At 48.3% G+C, this 25,367-nt stretch overlaps 1 long non-coding RNA gene across 1 annotated transcript in view; it reads left to right on the forward strand.

Annotated features, from left to right (window-relative positions):
* Positions 1–25,367, forward strand: part of LOC123575763 — a 79,693-nt gene that overhangs the window by 47,066 nt on the left and 7,260 nt on the right. The window contains exon 3 of the long non-coding RNA XR_006700986.1: positions 16,614–16,693. This is a non-coding gene — a long non-coding RNA (uncharacterized LOC123575763). The remainder of the gene's footprint in view (positions 1–16,613; positions 16,694–25,367) is intronic.

Below are 25,367 nucleotides of genomic sequence, written 5' to 3' on the forward strand. Positions count from 1 at the left end.
AATTTTTGTTTATCTGAAATTTAAATTTAATGCACTGTCTTGTATTTATCTGACAACCCTACCTCATGGAAATGAACTAAGACCCCGCCCCCATCAGCATGGTCCCCAGTTGGAAGCCATGCGAGTGAATCATGTTAGATTTTTTTTTAATGTTTATTTATGTTTGAGAGAGAGAGAGAGAGAGAGAGTGCGCGCACATGAGTAGGGGAGGGGCAGAGAGAGGGAGAGAGAGAGGGAGACACAGAATCTGAAGCAGGCTCCAGGCTGTGAGCGGTCAGCAGAGAACCCCACATGGGGCTTGAACTTATGAACCATGAGATCATGACCTGAGCCGAAGTCGGACACCTAACCAGCTGAGCCATCCAGGCACCCCGTGAGCGAATCATCTTAGAAGTGGATCCTCCGGCCCCAGTCAAGCCTTCAGATGATGCAATCGAGGCTGGAAACTTCTGAAGAAATTCCCAAGTCGGAACCACTCCGCTAAGCAACTCCCAAACTCCTGGTCCGCAGAAACTGTGAGACCTAATACATGATTGTATTGTTTTAGGCCCCTAAGTTTTGGAGTGATTTGTTTTCTAACGTTAGATAAACAATACATTCCATAAAACTCTATTAAGCCTGTGTTAGTCCCTTCAGGCCACTGTCACAGAATATCGTAGGCTGAGTGGCTTATAAACAACAGAAATTCACTTTCTCATGGACCTGGTGACTGGGAAGTCTAAGGTGAAGGCACCTGAGGACGCAGTATCTGGTGAGAGCCCGCTTCGTGCTCACGGATGGCTGTCTTTCTTCCGTGTCCTCCCATGGTGGAAGGGTGCCAGAGTTTTCTGGGGCCTCTTTTATGAGGGCTCTAATCCCATTCATGAGGACTCTGCCCTCACAATCTAATTACCTCCTCCAAATACCACCACGCCGGAAGTTAGGAATCAACATATGGGTTTGGGGAAGACACAAACCTTCCTCACTGCCAGGGACCGTGTCCACAAAGACGACTAAGGCAGAGTTTCTGGCCTCGAGGAGCTCAGAGTCAGGTGGGGAAACAAAGGCGGACAGGATTTGTTGACCCGGTACTGTGATCAAGGGACAACAGACGGCCTGCAGGACAGCATGACTCATTCTGGCAGGGTTTTCGGGGCGGGGAGGGGGGGCTCCCAAACGAGAGGAGTCTTGAAGTAAATCTTTCGGGAAATCCTAGTTCCTCGGGCAGGTGGGGGAAGGGTGAGGAAGCCAGATGGCCATTCTGGGCAGAGAAAATGGGGAACCACAGGAAGCTAGTTTCACTGAAACGCAGCGTGTGTGAACGGGGACCTTGGCCACGTGGCTGAAGCAGCACCGGACCAGCAGTCACATAGGCTGTTCCTGGAGGGACAGCGGATTAGTAGGTGCTGTGTTAGGAGGCTGTTGCCGTGGACGGATAGACAGTGATGTTCTGGGCCTGGGCAGGAACCCTGGGATGGAGAGGAGACAGGACAGGACTGACAGGGCCTCCTTGCCCGGGGTCCGGCAGGAGCAGCTGCTCCCCGAGTTGTTTGTTGAGTGAGTGACAGATGGGTGTACAGGGGGCTGACTGGAGCAGGGCTGTCTGCGTATTGATCTGAGAGGCCGGGGCTGGATTTCCCCCGAAATGGGAGCTCAGGGTGGATTTTTGCAACGGGCACGCGGAGTCCCACGTGTGAGCCAAGAAGTTCAAATAACTGTCATCCCTGGGGTTTGAGGCTGATCTTCTAGCCCACAGGGGTAACCTGTGACTCTGGCGGTGGCCCTAGGTGTTTTCCGTGGGGCCCGACTGGGAGGGCACCTCGGACATCTGCAGAGTTTCAGCCTCCCCAGGAGTGACTTATCCTTTTGCCGTCCACGTGCTGGGCAGGAAGCCTCTGGACGCAGTTGAAGGGCTCAGGTACCTGGGGGGGGGGGGGAGAGGAGAGGACAAGGGGGACACTGGGGTTGAATTCACAGCTCCCATCATGGTGGCAGGGACCTTCATTCCTGCTGGAAGGTGATTGGTTCTGAGGAGTAACTGTAACTTTTTATATTTTATTATTTTTAATTTTATTTTTTAGGGCACATCATTTATTGATTTAAGTTCAAGTTAGTGAATACGCAGTGTGGTTCTGGTTTCAGGAGTAGCATTTAGTGATTCATCTCTGACCTACAACGCCCAGCGCTCATCCCGACAAGTGCCCCCCCTTCGTGCCCATCCCCCATTCAGCCCTTCCCCCCACCCACCTCCCCTCCAGCAGCCCTCAGTTTGTTCTCTGTCTTTCAGAGTCCCTAATGGCTTGGCTCCCTCTCTGTTATCTTATTTTTCATTCCCTTCCCCTGTGTTCCTTGGTCGTGTTTCTTAAACTCCACATATGAGTGAAATCATATGGCGTTTGTCTTTCTCTGACTAGAGAAGTAAATTTCCTTTTAAAAGGGCTGTGTGTGTGTGTGTGTGTGTGTGTGTGTGCACGCACATATGCACACACAATTTTGGGTGGAGCACAGCTTGACACAGAAGATAATGGGATCTTTGCTTTAGAAGCTTGGCAGTTGATTCTGTACAGAGTGAAATGAAGACACCACAGAGAATGAGACAGAGATTCCATGGAGCTGTCCTTCAAACAACAGGAAACTAACACTTATTAAACACTTCCTAGAGGGGCACCAGGCTGGCTCCCATCAGAAGGGCATGCGACTCTCGATCTCAGGGTTGTGAGTTCGAGTTCCACGTTGAGGGTAGAAATTACTAAAAACAGAATTACTAAAAACAAACAAAAAAAAGGGCTCCTGGGGGGCTCAGTCGGTTAAGCGCCTACTTTTCATTTCGACTCAGGTCATGATCTCATGGTTGGTGGGTTTGAGCCCTGCATTCAGGCTCTGGGCTGATGGTGCAGAGCCTGCTTGGGATTCTCTCTCTCCCCTTCTGTCTCTGCCTCTCCCCTAGGCTCTCTCTCTCTCTCTCTCTGCCTCAAAATAAATAAACTTAAAAAAAATAAAAAATTGGGTCATCTGGGTGGCTCAGTCGGTTAAGCATCCGACTTCGGCTCAGGTCATGATCTCATGGTCTGTGAGTTCGAGCCCTGCGTCGGGCTCTGTGCTGACCACTCAGAGCCTAGAGCCTGCTTCGGATTCTGTGTCTCCCTCTCTCTCTGCCCCTCCCCCGTTCATGCTCTGTCTCTCTCTGTCCCAAAAATAAATAAACGTTGAAAAAAAAAATTTTTTTAAAAAGAAATAAACTTAAAAAAAATAAAATAAGGGAATTAAAAAGAAACATTTCTTGGGAGCTATACATATATGATCTCATTTAATCCCTACAGTTATTCCCAGGTTAGGGGTGCGTATCTCCATTTCTCAAGGTTACACAAGATAGAAATGACAGAACTGAAATCTGAATATAAGTTTCCAACCCCGTAGCCTTGATGGTGTCATGATTCCTCAAAGATGGGCCTCTGAAGGCTTCAGAATCCCCTTCCCTCCTCTCCCATCTGCAGCCAGAGACCTTTCCAGTCCTGGAGGGCCATCTCTTCATTCCCCTGAGCCGATGTGGTTGGTCAGTCTGGGACGCAATGGAAGCCAGGTGACTGGTGGGAGGTCAAGCCAGAGCATTTTCATGCATAAGCCCCTTTCTTTTCCCCTCGTCAAGGCCTCAGGGCACCAGCTTCCAGGAGGGTGATGCCTTCGCCAGGATTCACTTAGGGAGCCTCTTTCTTGTGTTGGGCAACATTGCCTCAGAGCTCAGTAGTTACAATAACCAGCATTTATTGAGCCATTGCTATTTGCTAGACTACGACCAACAAGATACCTGCATCATCCACTAACAGCTCTGAGGTTGTTACCTTTGATCCCTCTTATTCTACAAACCAGGCAACAAGGCTCAAAGAGGTGGAAGAAAAGTATCTCAGAGCCCGACCTTGAATCTGCTGTGGCCTGAACCCAGCACCCAAGCTCTTAAGCACCAAGCTCTGCTGCCCCGGAGGGAAAGGGAAATGGGCCATTCTTTCCTGGGCAGGATGGTCCCTCCTCCGATTCCTTTCTTGGTTGTCCTAGAGGAGAGCAGACCCAGTGCCCACAAGCAGTGGTGGCAAGTGTTTGCTGAGAGAGAAACCGATCCTGGGAGTGCTGGGCCGTGTAGCCTCCCCATGGGCTAGCCCCACGTCAGCGCGGGCTCCTCCCTCTCTGAGCACTGTGGTCGGGGTTGACCTTTGCTGGCTGGGAGCTTCTGCAGGGTAGGCGTGTGTGTGCGTGCGTGTGTGTGTGTGTGTGTGTGTGGCAAGAGTCGCCATGCCTTCCTGCCACCTGCACTTCATGCCAGCTGTCCTGCCTCTTTGGGGTACCAGAAGGCTCCCTGAGCCTTTGCACTCTGGCAGTCACGTGGCCCCATTGCCATTTCTTTTCTTCGGGAGCATTCACTGAGCTTTGCCAGGAGGTGAGGAATCTCAGGGGCCCGGAATGGCGACCAGCTTTCCTAAGGTCACAGAGCATGACGAACAGTAACCCCTGGGGTTTTGACACCTCCCTTTCCTGTTTCCAGGTGAACCAATAGCCCTGTGTGTCTTTCTTCCGTGGGGGACCACGCACCTCAAGCCCGACCATGACTCGTTGCCCAGAACCAGGATGACCCCACAGATGGCCTCCCTGTTACCCTGCCCTGCCTTCAAGTTGCTCCAGATTCTTAAGGCCTAGCAAGTGTCTGTGTTGGGGGTGTTTTCCAGCCCTTGAGCCTGCCGCCCTGACCCTCCTGGAGCTGAGACCCCTCCCCAGCCCCTGAACCTGGCTAGGAGTGTGTATTACCACCTTAGCCAGAGAGATGGCTGTCACTCCAGAGACTGGGAGTCAGCTGGAGTTCTCCTCCTGGGATACTGGCCTGGCTGCAGCTGAGGGCAGGAACAAAGGCCCAGGTCCGTTCTCATTCCACACAAGCCTGAGCCTCAATGTGAGGCATTAAAAGCCTGGGTCTTTGATGGATCGAAACGGTTCCTCTGTAATCACAGCCTCTTGGCTCTATTTTTACAATCCTTGCTTTGGCTCTCTTCGAGGCAAGGCTCTCCTGGGAGCTTGCTGAGTCAGACTGTCCCCAAGGGAATCCAGGGGATGCTCGCCAGACGGAGCCACCCATGAGGCCCTTCCTTGTGGGCCTGTGGTCACCCAGGCCTCTTCCATGCTTCTTGGAGACATGGAGGGGCAATTCCGGGACCTTCCGGGGCCACTGTCAAAGAACCGTGACCCATTGGTGACCCTGGATTCAGCTAACGCCACATGTTGGGGCCTGCGGGGTCTCCTCAGGACCCCAAGAAGCTGGTGCAAAGCCGAGTCGTGACAGGCGAAGATACGTCGGCCTGGACAGAGCCCAGGTCTCCACTAGCCAGAGCGTTCCTTCTGGAAGCCCACGGTTGTTCCCCACAATCTCCTTCCTCTCTCCCTCAGCCACAATTTCCTTTCTGTTATTATTTTATTGTTTTGTAAAGAGATTGATGTGGAGCCAGACTCCATCGGCTACATTTAATTTGTGTTTTCTTCATGTGGAAAGTTGCCCTGGCTGTGTATCCTGGAGAATTCTGGGCTTGGTCCTTCTCAGGACCTGCTCCTGTCAACAGCCACTTTCTGCACTTCTGAAGGAGCAGAGCCTTCGCCCCTGAGCACCAATGTGCCAGGGTGAGTAGGCCTCAGGGTGTTGGCTGAATTTTCTGAAGCTCAAAGTCCCATATGACTAAACAAGGGAGAAGGGACTTGGGTCTCAGAACAGGGGAGTCCCACCCCCAGGCCACTGGGCATCCATCCCATCCAATCCCAGAGGGCATAATCGCTCCTGCCTGGTGTAAGGCGAAGTTTTAACTGACGCGAAACATCAGGTTGGTGTGAACAGCTCACAAATCACAACAGGAAGTACATTACACAGTTGGGAACAAGCACTGTGGAAATTTTGTTCGCAGAAAAAGGAGGGAGAATGTTACATCCTGCCAGTCATTTGTACCAAATGGTTAGTTTGATGTGGAATAATGAGCTAATTTATTTTTCTTTCAAGTTTCAAGTTTTGCATTTGTTTGGGCTCCATTCATTTGAATGTCACTCTTTTTAGCATAATGGCATGGTATGTACATATAAATGTGTCTGCAAGCCGGCAGTCTAGAAGGAGACCCTCCCCTCGGTGGTTTTGCTTTTATTCTGCAACCAGCAGGCCGCGATGTGTCCAACTGTGCCTTGTGATTGCTTGGTTTCCCTCCAGGACCTCATCACAGCCCTCCCCACGGAGGGAATATGATCCCTGAGCTTGGCTGGGGGACCTTCTCAGACACTGTCGATGCCATTTTCAACCAAACGTATTGACTTTGCTCTATTTTTTTGCACAATGCTGCTGCATTTGGCGTTTCCTGCAATGGGGTTTCCTAAATGGGGGGGGGGAGTTGTTTACTAATTTCTTTGTTTGTGTTTATTTAATTTCTCTTTCGGTTTGGGCTCTACCAAAAACCAAACCCTAGACCAGGACTTGGGTGCTTAGGGTTTTTTGCAAGGTGATTCCAGGAAGTAACATAAGGAAATGGGGAGAGTGAGATAAGAAGAAGACAAGCCAATAAATGGTGAGTTCTTAAAGCAAGTAAAAGCTGGCTATTTCTGTGGGCACCTGAGCAGTCGTTCTGGGGGGTCCCTATGGAACTGTGTAGAATACACCTCAAAAGAGGTGCATTTTTATACCAATCCCCAACCTCCTTTGATAGGGGGTCTATCCTGGGGATGTCAATCTCCCCAACCCTCTGAGCTGTGCTTGTGTGGCCTGAGTAAGCTCTGGTGGCTTTGGAGAAGCTCCAAGGCAGGAAAACCCAGAAGCTCAGTAAGCCGGGTCACTGTTAAATGCAAGGATTAGCTCATCGTAGATGAACGAAAAGATGTGACGAAATTAGGCAATGAAGGGAATGAAAAACAACACGTTTCCCTCAGATCTTTCTGGCAGCCAGTGGGAGGAGGGAACCTGATCAGTTACAAAATTTATATTGTCCACGACACAAGTAAATCTTAGGCAAAGTTAACCTTCCTCGATGGTCCTTGGAGTAAAGGCAGGGCACACAAAGGTGACACTGGTATCCCAATGGTGAACGCAGTGGCTGATCTTCTCTCTGTATGGTCTAATGGATGGAAAAGTCCGCCCTCAAAAAAAGACAAAAAGCGTAATGCTCTTGAACAGATTGTTTGGACAGGATTCTTTCAACGAAGTGAGTGAAGCCCAGTGAACAGCGGCCTTGGTCGGCTCGTGTGCTTTGGAAGTCAGGAGTGGACTGACTTCAGCCAAAGCTGGATGCAAGGATTCACGTTTTCACCATAATTCAGTCTCTGTCTACCAATTCCTTGGTGTTACTTTCCTCTGTATGGCTTCATTTTCCAGATGTTCTCTCTGTGGATGGAAAGGTGATCCTTGGCAGCTCGAGGCTTACGTGGCCCTTGAGAAGTTTGCTCTCCCAGCATCGATATATGAAGTCTCACTAAAGCATTCTGATTGACCCTGCTGGAGGCCCATGCGGGGCCTTTCAACATTTATTCACCGTATGAGGGCTATGATAGGGCTGGCCCTGACCGTGTGTCCACCTCTGCAGCCAGAAGACAGGCCCGTCTCTGTGATCCATAGACCCTTCCATCACAGGCATATGGGATGGAAAAAAGAAAGCCGAGCAGCCAATGCAGCAAATCCCCTGTACCCACTATAACATCTCAGAGTCGGGGTTGACGTTAATATTCTAGGGGAGGGAATGACACGATACGGTTCCCACCGTGCATCGTGACTGGGGATGATTTGTTTAAGTGGTCCCAGGGATGTAAAAACAAACCTCCTGCTCGCTTAAGAAAATGGATGAAACTACCGTCTAGTAAGAAGAGAGGTCTGGCAGAGCTCTTGGTGCCCGTGCATAGCCCTTTGGTGTTACTGTTCCCATACATGTTGATAGCCCCTGCAATTGCGATTGTTCTCAGGGCTCTCACCGCAGGATTGTGTTTGACTTGTTCATGGGCACTGGAGGTAGTTAATGTCCCCAGGAGCATCCATCGACAAATTGGGAATTGGAAGATAAAAGCCCCATCTCAGTGACACCAAAGCGTGGTCTACACTGTTTCCTGGAGGACCCTGGTGTGATTATAGATGTAATCAATACTTCCTACACTAGCTTCCTTCCATTCTCTCTCGCCTGCTCACCCCATACTGGTGCTTCCTGGGATCAGCTCCTATAGACTGTTTGTATTAAAACCCTTGTTTCAGGATCTGCTTCCCGAGGAACCCAACATCAGCACACATACTCATTCATCCTTCTTATTTCCAAGATCATTAATTTCTCTCCCCCACCCACTCCCCAGTTCTCCAAGATTAGTAAAGTCTGCATTCCGAATTGACAGCTTTGTGCTGCCTATTTAGAGATGAACTAGGTTACCCAAAGGTAGGAAGAGGTCAAGATGATCCTTCTTAGATTGGAAATCGCCGGCAGGAGCAGATGCCTGAAAGACAGAAAGATGGACCACCTTTAGCAAACCTACCTCCCAGTATAGCTCAAGGTCTTTTTCTGCTCGATGTCCAATTATAGCGGCAAGACTTACTGCTCAGCTTCAAACTGCTATCAGTTATTTTAGAGACAGCACAGCCAAAGAAAGAGTGGAGCCAGCCCTCAGCAAGGGTTTGCAACCTGGATTCCTAGCCGACAGACCAAATCGGCACTCTGTTCCTGAAGGCACAGGGAACAGCGGATTGGTAATAATTTCCAATGGAGTCCAGACAGGTTATATTACAAGAATGAAGATAACTCCCCTGCCTGAAGCGTATGGATTTATTTCCAGGCATACCTCTGTCTGGTTGAAGAAGGACCTTCATTTAAATGTAAATGTGGGTTTTCAATGTGCTCCCGGAGAAAGAAAAATACTGAAGCGACCGGCATCCAGGACCTGGGGGAAGGTGTTTAGGGTGGGTCCTATGAACTGAAGGGGAGAAGGCGAACGAAGGGCAAGCAGTGAAAAAGATAAAACGGAAACGGAAAGAGAGCAGGTAAACTGAGGATTGGACAACGAGATGTCTTACGGTGGGACGGGTAGGTTGCAGGAGCCTATGGGGAGCTCACGGGCCGACTAGAATAGTGCTGTCCCGTGGCAGGTCTGTGATGGCAATGTCCTCTGCCTTGTCCCGTTCACCAGTGGCCATGGAACACTTAAAATGTGTTACCGGAGAACTGAATTTTTCATGTTACTTAATTATAATTAATTTAAATTTGAGCAGCCATATGCCTAGAGGCCATATTGAACAGCAGAGGACTAAAAGCTTGTAGTTTAATAAGGAGGGTTTGAAAACAGATTATTGTTGGGGCGCCTGGGTGGCGCAGTCGGTTGAGCGTCCGACTACGGCCAGGTCACGATCTCGCGGTCCGCGAGTTCGAGCCCCGCGTCAGGCTCCGGGCTGATGGCTCAGAGCCTGGAGCCTGTTTCCGATTCTGTGTCTCCCTCTCTCTCTGCACCTCCCCCGTTCATGCTCTGTCTCTCTCTGTCCCAAAAATAAATAAACGTTGGAAATTTAAAAAAAAAAAAAAAAAAAAAAAAAAAAAAGAAAACAGATTATTGTTCACTCTGGGATATATTAGGCCTGGGGAATCTCCGTGTAGCTGGAGAAGGGCAGATCGGAATTACTTGGAAGGCTTTTTTTTTTTTTTTTTTTAATGTTTATTTACTTATTTTGAGAGAGAAAGAGAGAGAGCATGAGCTGGGGAGGGGCAGAGAGAGATGGGGGAGAGAGAATCCCAAGCAGGTTTCGCTGCTTGTCAGTGCAGAGCCTGACGCGGAGCTCGGTCCTGTGAATCGGGAGGCCACCACCTGGGCCCAAATCAAAAGTTGGACACCTTAACCGACGGAGCCACTCAAGTGCCCCTGGAAGGCTTTCTCAAACAGCACACGCACACTATTATTCTGATAAGCACCACCTCCCACCTCGGGAGGAAGGGCCCTGCCCAGTTCTGCGGTGAGCTTCCCTTTTGGAGTGTGTGTCACTCAAGGTGTTAGAGCAGCAAAATAAAGTTGAGAACTCTTGGCTTCCTGGGCCAGAAAAATGGAAATTTTCCTACCTTTATTTGTCCCCCAGGGACTAGGAAGGAGTATTTCCAGTGGATCTTGATCTACAGGATTCTTAATGACGAATTCCACTTTTGTGTAAGACAGATGGGAAGCTGCGTATGCACTCATCCTGCTTGTGCTGAAGGCCTACTGTGCGCTCAGCTCTCTGTTAGGCACACGGCTTATCACGGAAGGGGTGGGGAGGTAGGGAGGCGAGCCATCCGGTCCTGGCCAGACATTCATGAAGGTTCTCAAACGGACACTTATGATTTAATGTTATTTACCCATCCAGGAACTCTTTCTGGAATGGCAGCATCTGTTTCGTTTTAGTTCCATGAGTTAATCTAATTTGGTAAATAGAAACATGGAAATTTTATCAAAATATCTGTGAACCTCAACTGGGCTTTTCTTCTCATCTTGGCCACACTTGGGTGATCTGGGCTGGGCTCACTCGGGTTCCTGTGGTCAGCTGGGGGGTTGCTTGGAACTGACTTTGCTCCTTTGGCTGTGCTCTCTTGTATGTCTGATACCTATGCTGGGATAACTGAGCCCACTCCGCCCCCATGCTGTCCCTCATTCTCCTGTTGGCAAGCCTGGGCTTGTTCCCATGGCAGAAGCCAGGGGCCCCAGGGAGCAAGCGGAAGCCCATAAGATCTCTTGAAATCTAGGTTTGAAACTCCCACATATTACTTCTGCCACATTGGATTAGTCAAAGAAAGTCACATGGCCAGCTCAGCTTTTTTTTTTTTTTTTTTTTTTTCAACGTTTATTTATTTTTGGGACAGAGAGAGACAGAGCATGAACGGGGGAGGGGCAGAGAGAGAGGGAGACACAGAATCGGAAACAGGCTCCAGGCTCTGAGCCATCAGCCCAGAGCCCGACGCGGGGCTCGAACTCACGGACCGCGAGATCGTGACCTGGCTGAAGTCGGATGCTCAACCGACTGCGCCACCCAGGCGCCCCTCAGCTTTTAAGAGTAGGGAACTTTTCCAGTTCTTGACTGGAGGAGCAGCTAAGTCACATTGCACACGACGTGGATACGAAGAAGGAAGTAATTGTGGATTTTTTTTTTTTTTTTTGCAACAGTTTATCCATAAGGCTCAGTGGAGCTCCTTGAGATGGGAGTCTAAGGTGATCTAGGGGGGATGGTAAGATTTGAAGTTTTAATAAGACATGTGTATTCAGAAGGGAGACAGATACCCTTGTGTAGAAATGTACAACTTAGCTGGGAAGGAAAGCAAGCACATGTGACAAACACATCGCCATTGACCCCACCTTCAACATGGAAGGTTTTCTTGATAGAGGGGAGGGTTTAAGCTAATCCAGCCTCGCATTTCTTCCTGTCTCTTTTCTGAGCATGAGTACAAATTTAGATTTTTGCAAGACAGCTGGCTATGGTTTAGATTTTCCTAGACAACTTTGGAATAGAAAAAATTGATAATATATTTGGCAACGTAAGTCTCCTAAGGTCCTAGAGTCTTAGCTTTTGTTAATTTCCTGTTGTTATAATGACTTTTTGGTTGCTCCCATTTGCGTCATTTTATCTACGTGCTTGGGTGTTTGTTTTTTTTTAATTTTCAACTCATCGGTGCTCTTTTTTGTATGTTGCTTGGACGTAGATAGATAAACTAAAGCAATATTAAGAAAGTTGAGTAGGTGTGGTAAAGTAAGGTAATGGTGCATACAAAGTTGAAAAGAACTTATGCTAATTCAATAAGCGATAGAAAGCTATGGGTGCTCAGTAGAAGTGACCAACGGTCAGTGTCCTAGACACTGTATCCCTCTGTGACCTCCAACTGCCGTCCCAGCTGTGGAGTGGCGATCCCTTGCTTGGTTGGCTCACAGGCACTGTCTCTTCAATTTCTTACAGAGAAAGCATCTCTAAAGCGTGGAGTTCCTTTGGGTGAGGCACCTTAAAGAGACAGAAGGGAACAGCCCTGGCTTATCTCCGGGTTTTGAATGACATCAACTCTACCCAGATTACTGGGGAAACAGCAGAACCATTTCCTCAGCAGGGTTTGAGGGAATTTGTTTGGACAGATCCAGGAAATACAATTTGATAACTCAGGGTTTATCTCATCCTCCCCTGTCAAATTGGAACCTTTCCTAGAGCAAGAAATGCAGTCAAGAATTGCAGGGTGAGTTAAAATGTATAACTGCACAGGAAGGAATCATTGACTTCATTTCTCATTGGCTGTCAGGGAGCAGGTGCTCTGGGGCTAGACAAAGAAGAGAAGAGAAGGCAGAGGAACCCCTTCTCAGTCCCTCCCCCATTGCGTTTGGGATCTGAGCTTACACGGAGTGAGGGAGACTCTCTTTCTCTGATATAGTCTACAAAAGCATTTTGTTTTTATATGTCAGCTAGACCCTTGCTTTTAGGTAGGACCCATGAACCTACAGTAGCAGCATCACCTGGAAACTTGTTAGAAATGCAGATCTTGGACCCCACCCTACACCTGCTGAATCAGAATTCACCTTTAACAAGATGCTCTGGTGATGAGAATTCCACATTAAAGTTTGAGAAGCCCTGATCTAGAGAAATCTCTTTGATAATCAGATGCAGAGACTATTCTAGATAGGGCTTGGCATTGACTCATGTTTGAGTCACGGCACTGCCCATCACTAGCTCTATAACCTTGAACATCTTTTTTGTTGTTGTTGTTGTTCTGGAAACTGACATAGGCAGTAGGATGCCTTAGTGAGCAAAAAATCGCCCTTCTGTTCAAGGAACTTATAATCAGGCAGTAAATGGATCATTGGAAGTCATCATGATGAGTTTCATGATAAGAGGAAAATCAAATGTTATGAGAACATAGATAAAAGGTATATAACCCAGTCTTAAAGGCAGAGATGGCTTCCCAGAAGTGATATTTAGACTGGTGAGCTTCAGTTAAGGAGCACGGTAGGGCGTGGCAAGGGGAAGTGATGCACATTTACCAAAGTGATGGGAACAGAAGCCACATTGATGGAGCTAAGGAACAAATGGGAGGTGAGGAAGCAGAAAGCGTTCATAGTCAAGCCTTTTTAAATGTTTCTCCTGAGGATTAGCTGGAGAGAACATGGGTTGTGGGAGGATTTTTTCACATGAAAGAAATTTGATTATGTACAAATACTGATGGAAATGGACCAGTGGAATGGAGAAGGGGTAAATGAAGGAGGAGACCCCAGAGACTGGAAGGGAAGAGACCCAGAACCCAGGGGTTGGGACCAGTCACAGGCAGGAGAGGGGTTCCTTCCTTTTGACTAGAAGGAGAGAGAAGACAGAAGCAGATGCAGGTATGTTTGTAGTGTCAGTAACAGGAAGTCAAAGGAATCCCTCTCAGATGCATTCCATCTTCTGTAGGGAGAAGCAAGTAAGAATACTTGCCAAGAGGGAAGAAGTCTGAGGAGAGTAGAAAGAGATTGAAACAGAGGCTGTAAAAAAAAAAAAAAAAAGAGGAAAGGGCTGTTTCAGGGCACACAGAGGTCTCTCTGGGCCCCTCTGATGATGGAGAACTTGGCTGTGGCACCGGTTTGCACGGTAGGGGTGGTTTTCTCTAAAAGTGCTCTTCAGCATTAAGTATAGGCTGAGACACGGAGGCTGATATAAAGCTGGGTTTTTTTCCCCCAGGTGTGTGATGGAAAGACAATGACACAGGAGCTGACAATTCTGACAAGAATATGACAGACCAGGGCGCCTGGGTGGCGCAGTCGGTTAAGCGTCCGACTTCAGCCAGGTCACGATCTTGCGGTCCGTGAGTTCGAGCCCTGCATCAGGCTCTGGGCTGATGGCTCCGAGCCTGGAGCCTGTTTCCGATTCTGTGTCTCCCTCTCTCTCTGCCCCTCCCCCGTTCATGCTCTGTCTCTCTCTGTCCCAAAAATAAATAAACGTTGAAAAAAAAAAATTAAAAAAAAAAAAAAAGAATATGACAGACCATGGTATGACAGAAATCAGTCATTCTCTTCCCTCCCACGTCCCCTCTGGTGGGCACATTGGTTGTTATGGGTCCACTTGGGCCCCCAATCCATGTAGGCTGAAGCCCTAACCCTCAGTATGACTCAGAATGTGACTGTATTTGGAGACAGGGCCTTTAAAGAGGGAACTAAGTTCAAATGGGGTCGTTAGGGTGGGCCCTAATTTAACATGGCAGATGTCCCGTGAGAAGATTAGGACACAGACAACACAGACAGAGGGTTGACTGTGTTAGGACAAAGCAACAAGGTGGCCGTCTGCAAACCAAGGAAAGAGGCCTCAGAAGAAACTACAACTGCCAACACTTAGATCTCAGATCTCCAGCCTCCAGAACCGTAAGAAAATCGATTTCTGTTGTTTAAGCCACCCGGTCCTAGCAGACTGAAACATGGCAAGTATGTATAGTTTTATGCACTGGCTCATGCGGTCTTACCTCCCCGATTGGGCTGTCAGTGGGAGGCAAGGGTGGGCACCTGACCCCACTGACCCCTGACTACAGGCCAACCATCAAGCCGTGGTGTGCGAGTTGCGTCATCAGAACTTCTACTTTGGGAATTTGAACCAAAACACGTGGATGTGTGGGTGTCGTTTGTGTTTGAATGCCGGGGATCCCAATAGACCTGGGGCTAGAGTGGCCCTTTGGGGGCCATGAACAAGTTAATGAGATGGTAAAAAAAGTTGATCTGCAGACTGAGAAGCAAATAGGTAGGTAGAAAGAAGATATGGAGAGAGCTGGAGTGGCCCTGACTCCTGAGATTTCAACCCCCACAGGCCTAGATTAGTTTCCAATCTTTGAACTCAATAAGACCTCTCTATAACTTTATAATAACTTTCCCTGGAGTGAGCACCCTCCTCCTTAGTTGGATGGGGAGGGACCCGAGGGAAAAGATGGTTTACAGCAAGAAAGTGGAGAAATCAGGGACCTGAGGTTCCTAACTAGGTTGAGGAACAAGAGGGGTGGGGTGACTGGGTAACCGTTCCTTCTGTCAAACCTGCCAGTTCTGAACATCTGTGCGTGTCAATGGGCCATCGGCCCATTATCAATCCAGCGTGCTATTCCTCACAAAGGTCTTGGTTACAGGACAAATCTCTTATTTCAAAAGAGGCAAACTGGAGAGATATTTTGGAATAAAGAGTACTCTGGTCTTGAAATCAGGCCAAGTAGACCACTGCCCCTCCTTCCTTTGTATACACAGCATTCACCTTGTCTGCACTTCCTGGGGCCAATAATCCAGCTTCTAGGGAGTATCTCTGGGTCCTCGCGGTCACCACAGAGAGACCTCCGTCCTGCGTATGTGCTGCTTACGTGGAAAGGGGTGCAGCGTCAGGAGGGGCATCCCTGCAGTATGGTCCATGTCAAATGCAAGGGTACGGTGGTTGGCTGAACCCTGTAGTCCAGGCCTCGGGGTGGTATGCCATTCCCAGCCCCTTGACCTTGGTGCCTGTGCTGTGTCCTCTCATGACATTAACCCCTTGCGCTTTATGCTTTCTGGCTCATTGAATACAACCTTGCTGTGTCACCGCATCGCAAGCTGCTTGAGGACAGGACACCTCTCACCGTCCTCGTGGCCCCTTTGGTGTGATCATAGGGCTTCGTTTGGAGCGTGTGCTCCACAAATATTTGTTGGCATAAAGTGGAATGCCCCGTCCCCCACAGCCGGCCAGGGAATACGGTTGTCTGACTCCTTACTGGGGACACAACAGTTGTCACGATGTCATTCTCTGCTCTCTGACTTGTTCCCTCGCCTCTGTTCAATGCATTCCTCTGGGATTTGGAAGAGCTAGAGGCACCCACAATTTGTGTGTCTGCTCTGCAACACGAAGGTACTTTGTAGTTATGAGGCAGTAACTTTGCCATTGTTTTTATCGGAAATGGTGACAAGAAGGCAGTGATTGACTCTCAACTGCCGCCCCGGGATTTCATGATCGATGGCGTGGCTGCTTTTCCTGTCACCATCAAACGTCGCTTGGCCTTTCGCTGTGGGAATTATGGGAGTCGGAAGGTGAGGAGGGGCACATCTGAGGCTACCTGGATTTATCAGTCTGGTTTTCCAGCAGGAAAAGGGTCAGGCTTCATGATCAGTGAGAGACTATTTCCCCCACGGCCCCTGCCACGTTCAGGCGGCTTCTCAATGTCGATATGGGATCCAGGCAGGTGCAGCGAGCCACAAATAGGATGTTGGCTGATTGGTAACGTTGAACTTCCACTTGGGAAAAAGATTAGCTATAGAAAATGCAATTACCTTTGGATCCCCCAGTTATGCAAATTTGGACAAAATCCCATGGGACTGGGCTGGTTTGTCTTCCTGTGAAAGAAAGGTTTGTCAGCAAAACAAACAGATGAAACAAAATCGCAGATAGAGTGTTCAGACATCTTGGGCAATCATTTCCCAAGCCCTTTAGCAAAGACTATATGTAAATCAATAATCAGCTGGAATATTTACTTATTAAAGCCGTTGGTTTTCAGCTTTCTTTTTATTTATTTACTTTTTTAGACAGGGACTTTTTTTTTAAGTCTTAGACAAAGCAGAAGAAAGGGGAGTTCTCTGAGGCGAAAGTGGGCTGTGGGACCCTGCACGCTCAGATGTCCTTTTCTATCTTGTCCCTCTTTCAGGGCCAGCGCTGGCCCCTCAAGCACCTCTGCAGAGATCCGGGATGCCAGGGAGGCCCATTTACAAGCCAGCAATTCAAAGGGTGAGACCTACATTCGGAGCTGTTTGATAAACAGTTAGAGTTACCGTGCATACTTTCCAGAAACGAGATTGCTTCTGAACACAGCATTCTCTAACTGTGGCTTTTCTTTCACCAGAGACTTGTTCTCATTCAAACAGCCTTTGCAATTAGCCCGGACAATCCTCTGGAGTTCTTCAAACAGAACAAGGGCGGAGGAAGGGAGGGAGAGAGAATAATTAGCGGGGATGCAGGTGATCCCGGGTCCTTGGAAGAGCGGCAAAGTGAAGGATGGGGTTGCCTGGGTCCGTGTCGGTGACAGGAAAGAAGGCAGCGAGGGAACGGGGCACGGCGTTAAGGGATTTCAAATGGTTGTTCCCAGGAGCCAACGCAAATACTTTTCCAAAGGCAGTGTCCCGCATGCGTGAGGCATATACCTCCTGGAGGCTGTTCCACATTATACGGCCCCAGGGCCAGTGATTGAAGTCCAGTATCGGCCCCCTAAGCCAGAGTGCCAGGCAGCATAGACCAGGGCCCTTGGTCTGGTTGCTGGCTGACAAATCAGAAAGGCCACTGTGAGGGGCAACCTGACCAGCACTCCCAAGCATCTGTCTGTGGCCGAAGTCCCCAGATCCTCCGAAGACTGCTCACCCTCCCCTCCTCACGGCACCATGTGGCTGCCATATTTTCCACGGATATATCCTGGAAGATGGCTGGGGGGACTGCCAAGCAGACCGTGCATTGTCAGCGCAGAGCCTGATGCAGGGCTCAAACTCACAAAGAGTGAGATCATGATCTGAGCCAAGGTTGGGCACCTAAGTGGCTGAGCCACCCAGGTGCCCCCATATTCTGGAAATTTTTCTTGTCCACCAAAGCAGAGAGAATAGCATACTGAAATCCTATGGATGCATTACCTAGGCATCAACATTTGGCAACATTTTGCTCATCTTGTTTCATCTATATATCTATATCTGTTTTTTTTTGTTGTTGTTTTTTTTTTTTTTTGCTAAAGTGTTTCAGAGTAAATCTCAGCTACACACACACATACACACACACACACACACACACACACACACAAATAAGAACTTTTGTTTTTTAACATATCCATAGTGTATTATCACCAGCCCGGATTATCTAATAACCTTTGTTCACATTTTCCAGAATATCTCAAGAAAACTTTTACAACTGGTTGGATAACATCAGGGTCCAAACTGGGTCCACACATTGTTGTTTTCAATACATTTCCTAAGTTTCCATTAATCTGTAACGGTTTCTCCTGTCCCGTGTTTTCAAAGTCATTTCCATGTTGAAGGAATCAAGTCCTTTGTCCTATAGAATTTCCCATCTCCTGGACTTGGCTTCCTTCCTTCTCATAATGTTGTTTAGCGTATTCCTCTATCTCCCGAACTTCCTGTGCACGGTGGTTACCTCCAGATCCTTGATTAAAGCCCGGGTTCATTCTTTCTGGCAAGAATACTTCTTAGGGAATATTGTATGCTTCCAATTGTATCATAGAAAGAGACGCATCATGCTTATGGCAACTTCCTAGCGCACATCCTCATTAAATACATGGTGTCGTTTTTCTTAAACTTAGTATACTTTTCTTGAATCTCAATTGGATAGCATTTGTAACTTCTTACCGTTGACTTTAGGTATTAGCCCAGAGTCACGAGGAACCCTGGAACACACCCAGCAGATGAACCCCTTGGAGATCGGCAGGTATATCCACAGTGTATTATCCCTAGAAATAATAATAGGAAACTACTTCTGAAGTTTCACTTGTGGTCCACACTTATCATTATGCCCGGCTGGTGATTTTTAACCTCTCGAACCATGGTGAAGTTCTGCTTGGCATGGAACAGTGCCTGGCATCGAACCAGGTGCTTGTGTTACACACTCATCCTCGGAGCCCCAGGGGGTCAGGCACGTTCTTAATAACAGAGCAACCACATCCACAGATGTGAGCTATGGGTTTTCAATAAGCAATGTGTAAGTTTGCACGCATCAGTTAACAAAAATTCCCGGTGTCATCTAAACAAGCTTGCATAAATTAGCAACAGCTACGCTCTGCGGTGATATTTTATTATCGTCCTGGAGCTCACAACTAGGGTTTTAGGAACTGGAGCTAAAAATGTCCTTCATGCTGCAAAGGCTTCTGGTGGTGTCTCCAGAAATTCAGGCAGATACTCGAGGGCTGTGGTATCTCAAAACGTAATGCTTCTGCAACCACAGACAACAAGGCAAACGTGAGATTAACCCAGGCTCTGCCTGTATTCTTTCTTTCCTACCTTGGAACCAGGGAGGCAATTTTCATTTGTTAGGGAAAGTTACCCCACCGCTCAAATTAAATGACGCAGTTTTCACGATCGGGGGCTTCGAATCCGCATATCGCCTCAAGGAGCCTACTGGGCGGATCTGTCTTATGGAGACATGATCCATTTACAGGGGAGAGGGGTCCCTCTTCTGAGTGAACTTTTGAGTTTTCATGAAGATTTCCTTGAGAATCTGGAGCCATTCAAGGGAATGATTCTGTCGGGCACTGGAAGGAAGTGTGTGCCAATCACACCCAAGTTAGATTATCCTTGCAGAAGAGACCAGTGGTGTTTATTGGACTCGTAGAGCCGAACCCAATCTGGACCCTGAACTTTGCTTTGGTTGAGCCCATTCTCAGGTCTGCATTGGGAGGTCGACTCCAGAGCAAACTTCTGGAGGAGAGCCGCACTATCATAACCAGTTGATTAGTCCCCAAGCGGGTTTTCAGAGCCCTCCTCCAGGTCGGGGGCAAGTTATCTCTGTGTCTCTGTTTTTCCACTATCACAGGGGAAACAGCAGCCTAGTTCAGAGGAAAAAGATGATTGGAAAAGCAAAGTGAGAGTGTTTACCGACACGTTACAATTCCGTGAGCCTTGGGGCTCCCGTCCACCACGGAGAAAAGTTTTATTTACCTTTCCATGATAGGAAAACATGCACCCCAGTGACTTCGCCAGCTCCCCCCCACCTCTTCCAGACTGCATCCAACTGCACTGGCGGGAAGTTGCTGGGGAAGGCGGCAATGCACCCTGAACAAATGTCTTTGTGAGAGAGGCAGGCCGTCCTGGCCAGGGGCTAACGGGCCTGCTCAGTGGAATTTTTCTCCCTTTTTAACCAGACTGAGGCCTTGCTCCTTTCTGGCAGGCAGACGGGCCTACTCTTCCAAGTACGCAGGAAAGTTCTGTTTTGACAAGCACACACATTCTTTTTCAGAAAGCCACAGAGGCAAACGCCTTTGTTGCAGACAGACCAACTCCCTTCCAGTCCAGGAGGTGAAACCCTTTCATGAGCCACATAATGGGAGCCGCAGTGGCGCTGGCCGGTTCAGTCCCCGAAAAGTACATAACTTCTATTATGTGGCTTCCACATACGGAATGTACTTCCCCTCTCAAATCCAAACGCTGGCAGGGCTGTTTGTCCGGCACTGGGACTGGCACGGAGCAGAGGTTGGCAGGAGTCATGAGGCATTTTTCTGTGGGCTTTGGTTTCCTGGCCAGTTGAACCCAGTCCAATTATTGTCCCCAAGGTTCTGCCAGATAAAACAAGGAGAGAGCTTTTCTAGAAGCCTGGTGACTCAGAGATGGGGGGAGGGGAAGGCACAAGCTGAATGGGGGGTGGGGCGTCCAAGTTCTAGCAAAGGCCATGGCCTGCAGACCCCTCCCCAAGCCAGGGCTCTGACTCTGCCCTATGGAATGTGCAGTGGCCTCCAGAGACCTTGCCCTTCAGGCAAATGCCTGGCACTCAGGCCTCTCTCACCCTGGCACGGGGCCCCCTTCTTAGCACCCTTTGAGACAGAAAGTCAAATTTCCTGGAACACGGGGTGAGCATTTTGGGGGGACCAATCCCCTTGGTGATAGTTAGTATTCTGAGCGAGCTGCCCATACCCAGAAGTGGTCTAGAAAGTTGCTACCTTGAGGCAGTACCAAGAATGCTGGGAGACCCCGTCCACTTGCAAAGTACCTCCCTGAACTGCCTGCCCTGTGTTTGAACTGCCTACAGCTGGAGCCACTAATTGGGACTCACTAAAGCATCTCGTCCAGGAAGTTCTATTTAAAAAGCACATATTAAACAATAAACTAAAATGCACATAGTAAACTAATCGCGCCCTAATTAAAACTGGATAAATACACGGAGGCAAATCATAACATATATACAGGCTTAACTCCCCCTGCAAGTCTCGTGGCTCCTTCCCATCCCTCCTTCCTAAGAAATGGCTGCATCTTTTTCAGAGAGGAGGCTAAGGGTAAGTGTCAGCTGGACCCTTCTTGTCATACTCTCCTGGTTCCATGTTCTCCTCGCTTCCTTCAATAGTCCATGAAGACCTTCCTCCCCCATTGGTCCAAACAAACCCACATCGGATCGACCATTTTCTAGCGTCTGAGCTGACGTGCTAAGTGCAGAAGCTTTTCAACGTCCAGTATTCGAAGTATGGAGACTTTCTGTCTTGCTTACAATTCAGCGATTCTATTTCTGCTGCCCTGTTATTTTGGTATCTATGTGCGATTGCATGGAACTGTGACACGTTAAAAACTCAGGAGGAGCTCGTTTCTCCCGAAATATAAAGACTCTGTGATACCGCTTCTTGCAAAAGTGTCTTTGAAGGCCTCCTACCAAGTGCCGGTGCTCAGCCCTGCAGAGGTGGGGCAGGGCGAGAGGGTGGGACCTCCTTGATGATGGGCAGGCTAGGGGACATCCTCCAGGCTGTTGGTTGCCAAAAGGATTCTGACGACTCGAAGCCCTTTCCCCTGTGGTCACTTTAGGTCTCCCGCTATCGAATGCCCCTCTGGTTCTGGCAACTGTCCTCTGACCACAAAGTAGGGCTTTGCCAATGCCTGATGTTTAATTATTTCCATTTAATTAAGTCTAGGTCACTTGTACTGTCTTGTTTTCTCCCAGTTCTTTCAAACCCAGCGTTTTGGATCAATGCAGGGAGGAAAATCCAGGCTTCAAAGCCACTCCTACCTCCAGATAAGTGTGTAAAAACAAACAAACAAACAAATATGGGGCGCCTGGGCGACTCAGTTGGGTGAGCGTCCAACTTCGGCTCAGGTCACAATCTCACAGTTTGTGGGTTTGAGCCCCGCATCGGGCTCTGTACTGACAGTTCAGAGCTGGCTTCAGGTCCTGTCTCCCTCTCTCTGCCCCTCCCCTGCTCAGACTCTGTCTCTCTTGTCTGTCTGTCTCTCTCTCAAAAATAAATCAACATTAAAAAAATTTAAAGTATGTCATTTAAAAAACAAACAAATAAAACAAAAGCACTATATATTGGAAAGCTTTAGGTTTCCCATTAATTTCCACTTTTATTTTTTTAAATGAAGAAAGGATAGAGAAGGGAGAACCATGAAGGGCCACAGAGCAAAGGGACAAGAAGAAAAGCAGTAGCAGGGCAAGCCAGAGCCGCTGGAGTTCATGGGCTGGCAGGAGCGGAGTTGGGTGTCCTCGGCATCGACCAGAGCATAGCCAAGCCTTCTGAGCCTTGGTGGACCATACTGGCAGCTCCAGGCCAGTGTGACCCCGAAGCCAGGCCAAAGACACCCTCGGGGAGTAACCAAGCTCAGGGTGGAGCTTCTTAGCATGGTCACAAGGAGGAGGAGCAGAGGCCAAAATGGCAGCTAAGGACAAGGGCTAGCAGCCTAGAAGCTGGCGTAGAAATAAGACAAGAAGAATCCCAGCAATGGACATTCTGGGCAGTTTCTGGGAAGCTTCTCTCTATCAGCTGTTAGCTAGGGTCTGGATGGTAAGATGTTGGGCCAGACACTTGGGTTAGAGGAGGGGAAAAACCAACCGTAATGTCTTAGAGCTGTATACACAGAGGGTTTCAGGTAATGCTTTATGAGTGCATTAGCCTTTGAAGACTAATATTTTTAGCTCTTTGCAGCTTTAGAGGGCCTGTGTCACTGTCTCCTGCAGCCCCAACGTGACTACTTGACCCAGACCCATCCCTGAGCCACATAAAGACAGTGGCTGTAAATGTGACAGGAAATTGCCCACTGGCCCACATACTACATCTGGGGCGCCCAAGGTGGGGGTCGAAGGATGATTCCCTTAACCGGGCTCTGTCTTGCTCTTCCTCTGCCTTGTTTCCAGATCTCACTTGTTTATTCAGTAAATGACTATTAAACCATTACCGTATGCCTTGCACCGTGCTAGGCATGGGGCATACGGTGGTGAACAAGACAGAATTGGTCTCTATCCTCATAGACCTTAGAGTCTGGTGGAGATTTCAGACAGGAAGGAGGCAAAGAAGCATAATATACCCAAAATACATACATGCATCTTCCCATGCGTTCATGAAAGACTATGACAGCCCTGTTCTGTTTTTCCGTTACAATCACTCGGTTACATTCATCGGAGGCTGTGTATGGTTGACTCCATGGATTCGAATTCAAAGATCCGGAGACACCCTCGCCATCAGGAACGGATCGCAAGGTGACACATCCCCAGACTGGTTCCACTCCGATCTTGCCTTCACCTCCCTGTACAGCATTATTCAGGTGGCCTTTCTTTTTTGTTTTTTTTTAATTTTTTTTTCAACGTTTATTTATTTTGGGGACAGAGAGAGACAGAGCATGAACGGGGGAGGGGCAGAGAGAGAGAGGGAGACACAGAATCGGAAACAGGCTCCAGGCTCCGAGCCATCAGCCCAGAGCCCGACGCGGGGCTCGAACTCACGGACCGCGAGATCGTGACCTGAGCTGAAGTCGGACGCTTAACCGACTGCGCCACCCAGGCGCCCCACAGGTGGCCTTTCTATAAACAAACAAACAAACAAATAAATAAAAGGGCATTTCAGGAATGTGTGCCCAGATCCTATAGTTTCCCACCTCTCCAAGCTTAACTCATTCCTTGGTTCAAATGGCTTTTTCCTATGGTTCCTAATTCCTTACTTTGGTATCACTTATCTGTGGTCACAATAATGCTGCATAACAGACGGTCTCAAAGTCCAAAATAATAAACATCTACTTAGTTTATGGGTCTGTGTGCTGGCGGTTTAGGCTGAGCTGGCCAAGCAGTTCTGGTCTCAGAACTCACTCACGTATCTGGTAATTGTCTGACTATTGGCCGTCTTGGCTGGGATGGCTGATGATTCAACTCTGCTCCCACGTTTGTGTCCCATCCTCCAGCAGACTAGCTGGGGCACGTTGTCTTGGTGGTGACAGAAGACAAGAACAGAAATGCACACGGAAACACGTAAGTGCTCTTTCAAGCATCTGCTTGTGTCTCGCCCACTAATATCCCATTGGATAAAGCAAGTCACAGGGCTGGATGCACAGACAGTAGGAGGTCATCAGAGGTCATGGCTACAAGAAGGGGTGGGGAACTAGGATCGTGGATGTGATCACTCTATCATACCTACCATCTCCTTTTTTTGCTTTTTGGATGAATGAAGAGAGCTCATCTGATTAGGAAGTTAGCTTGATTTAATACTGGGACATCACTGGCAATTTTTGTGTTCATATTTTTAAAATTTGCCAACAGTAAAATTTACCTTTTTTGGTGTATATAATTCTATGATTTTTTTAACACCGGCAAGGACTCGTATAATGACAAATAAGACACAGAGCAGTTCCTCCCAGAATTCCTCAGGTCACTGATATTTTGAGACCTCACGTCTGGATGCAGCTTCCCAAAAAAACTGGTATGTTTGAGTGAAAAAAAGTTAAAGCTTTAGCAACACCTCTGGGCTATTTTGTAGCCCAAACTTGAGGTGTCACTAAGATAAATGAGTCAAAAGAGTTAGACATCAGATGGAATGCCTTGTGAAGACTTTGGTATTAAGAAATTCTAAAAGTTTCAAGCCGGAGGGATCTGAACTTGAAGAGATCACTACATTAAACGATAACCTAAATCCCGGAGGGATTTGAGTGCATTTTCAAAATGAGGGAGGGATGGAGAGAGAAAGAAGAAGAGAGGGAGAGAGAGAGAGAGAGAGAACAAGAACCTATGCCTCTCGCTCAGTCCGGTGTTGCTCAAAGCTTCTCCCATTTGCCCTTCATCTCTGCTACAATGTTCGTCTCTGCCCTTTGACTTTATTTTCCTACTATCTGGCCCAGTGAGAATAGACTGGCCTATCAGTCCTCTGTTGTCTTAATTCCTCTTGGGGAAGCTGAAGGCATTGTTTTCTTCCAAGAAAGCCCATTTGGTGCTAACTGATTTGAGGCGCCTCCCCTAGGTTTGCAGAGGGAGCAAGGTTTTAGTTCCTGGAAAATGTAATACACAATTTGATCTTTGCTACCCTCTTGGACTCCTGCCAAGTTCCCTTTCCCTGTCTCAGAGCTCTCCCAGCTGCCAGGGAATTTGATCTGGATTTGTCTTATCAGTCCTAGGGCAACAAGCAGGTGATGAATGAGAGGGACTGGGGAGGCAGCTGTCTCTTCTTCGAGGCCACTGGCATTTTTGAAAGGGACTATGTGTGTGGCAGTTGCTGGAAATGGAGGTAAACCTCACTCCCATGCTCCTTGGTCCAAGGTCTATAGTATTCTTCTGTCTCTTCTCCCTCCAACTAACTTAGAGGTGGCCCTTTCTTCTTGACGGTTCTTGGCCTTCATGGGGCTTTGCAGTGGCCTGGTCCAGAACAGAATTTCCCGGGTATGATTTTGATCGATCTTTAAAACATCGCTCACACTTACAAATCATGCCCAGCGCCTCGAACTGAGTGTGTAAATGT

Source organism: Leopardus geoffroyi, chromosome C2, assembly GCF_018350155.1.
Source record: "Leopardus geoffroyi isolate Oge1 chromosome C2, O.geoffroyi_Oge1_pat1.0, whole genome shotgun sequence".
In the NCBI taxonomy this organism is placed as follows: domain Eukaryota; kingdom Metazoa; phylum Chordata; class Mammalia; order Carnivora; family Felidae; genus Leopardus; species Leopardus geoffroyi.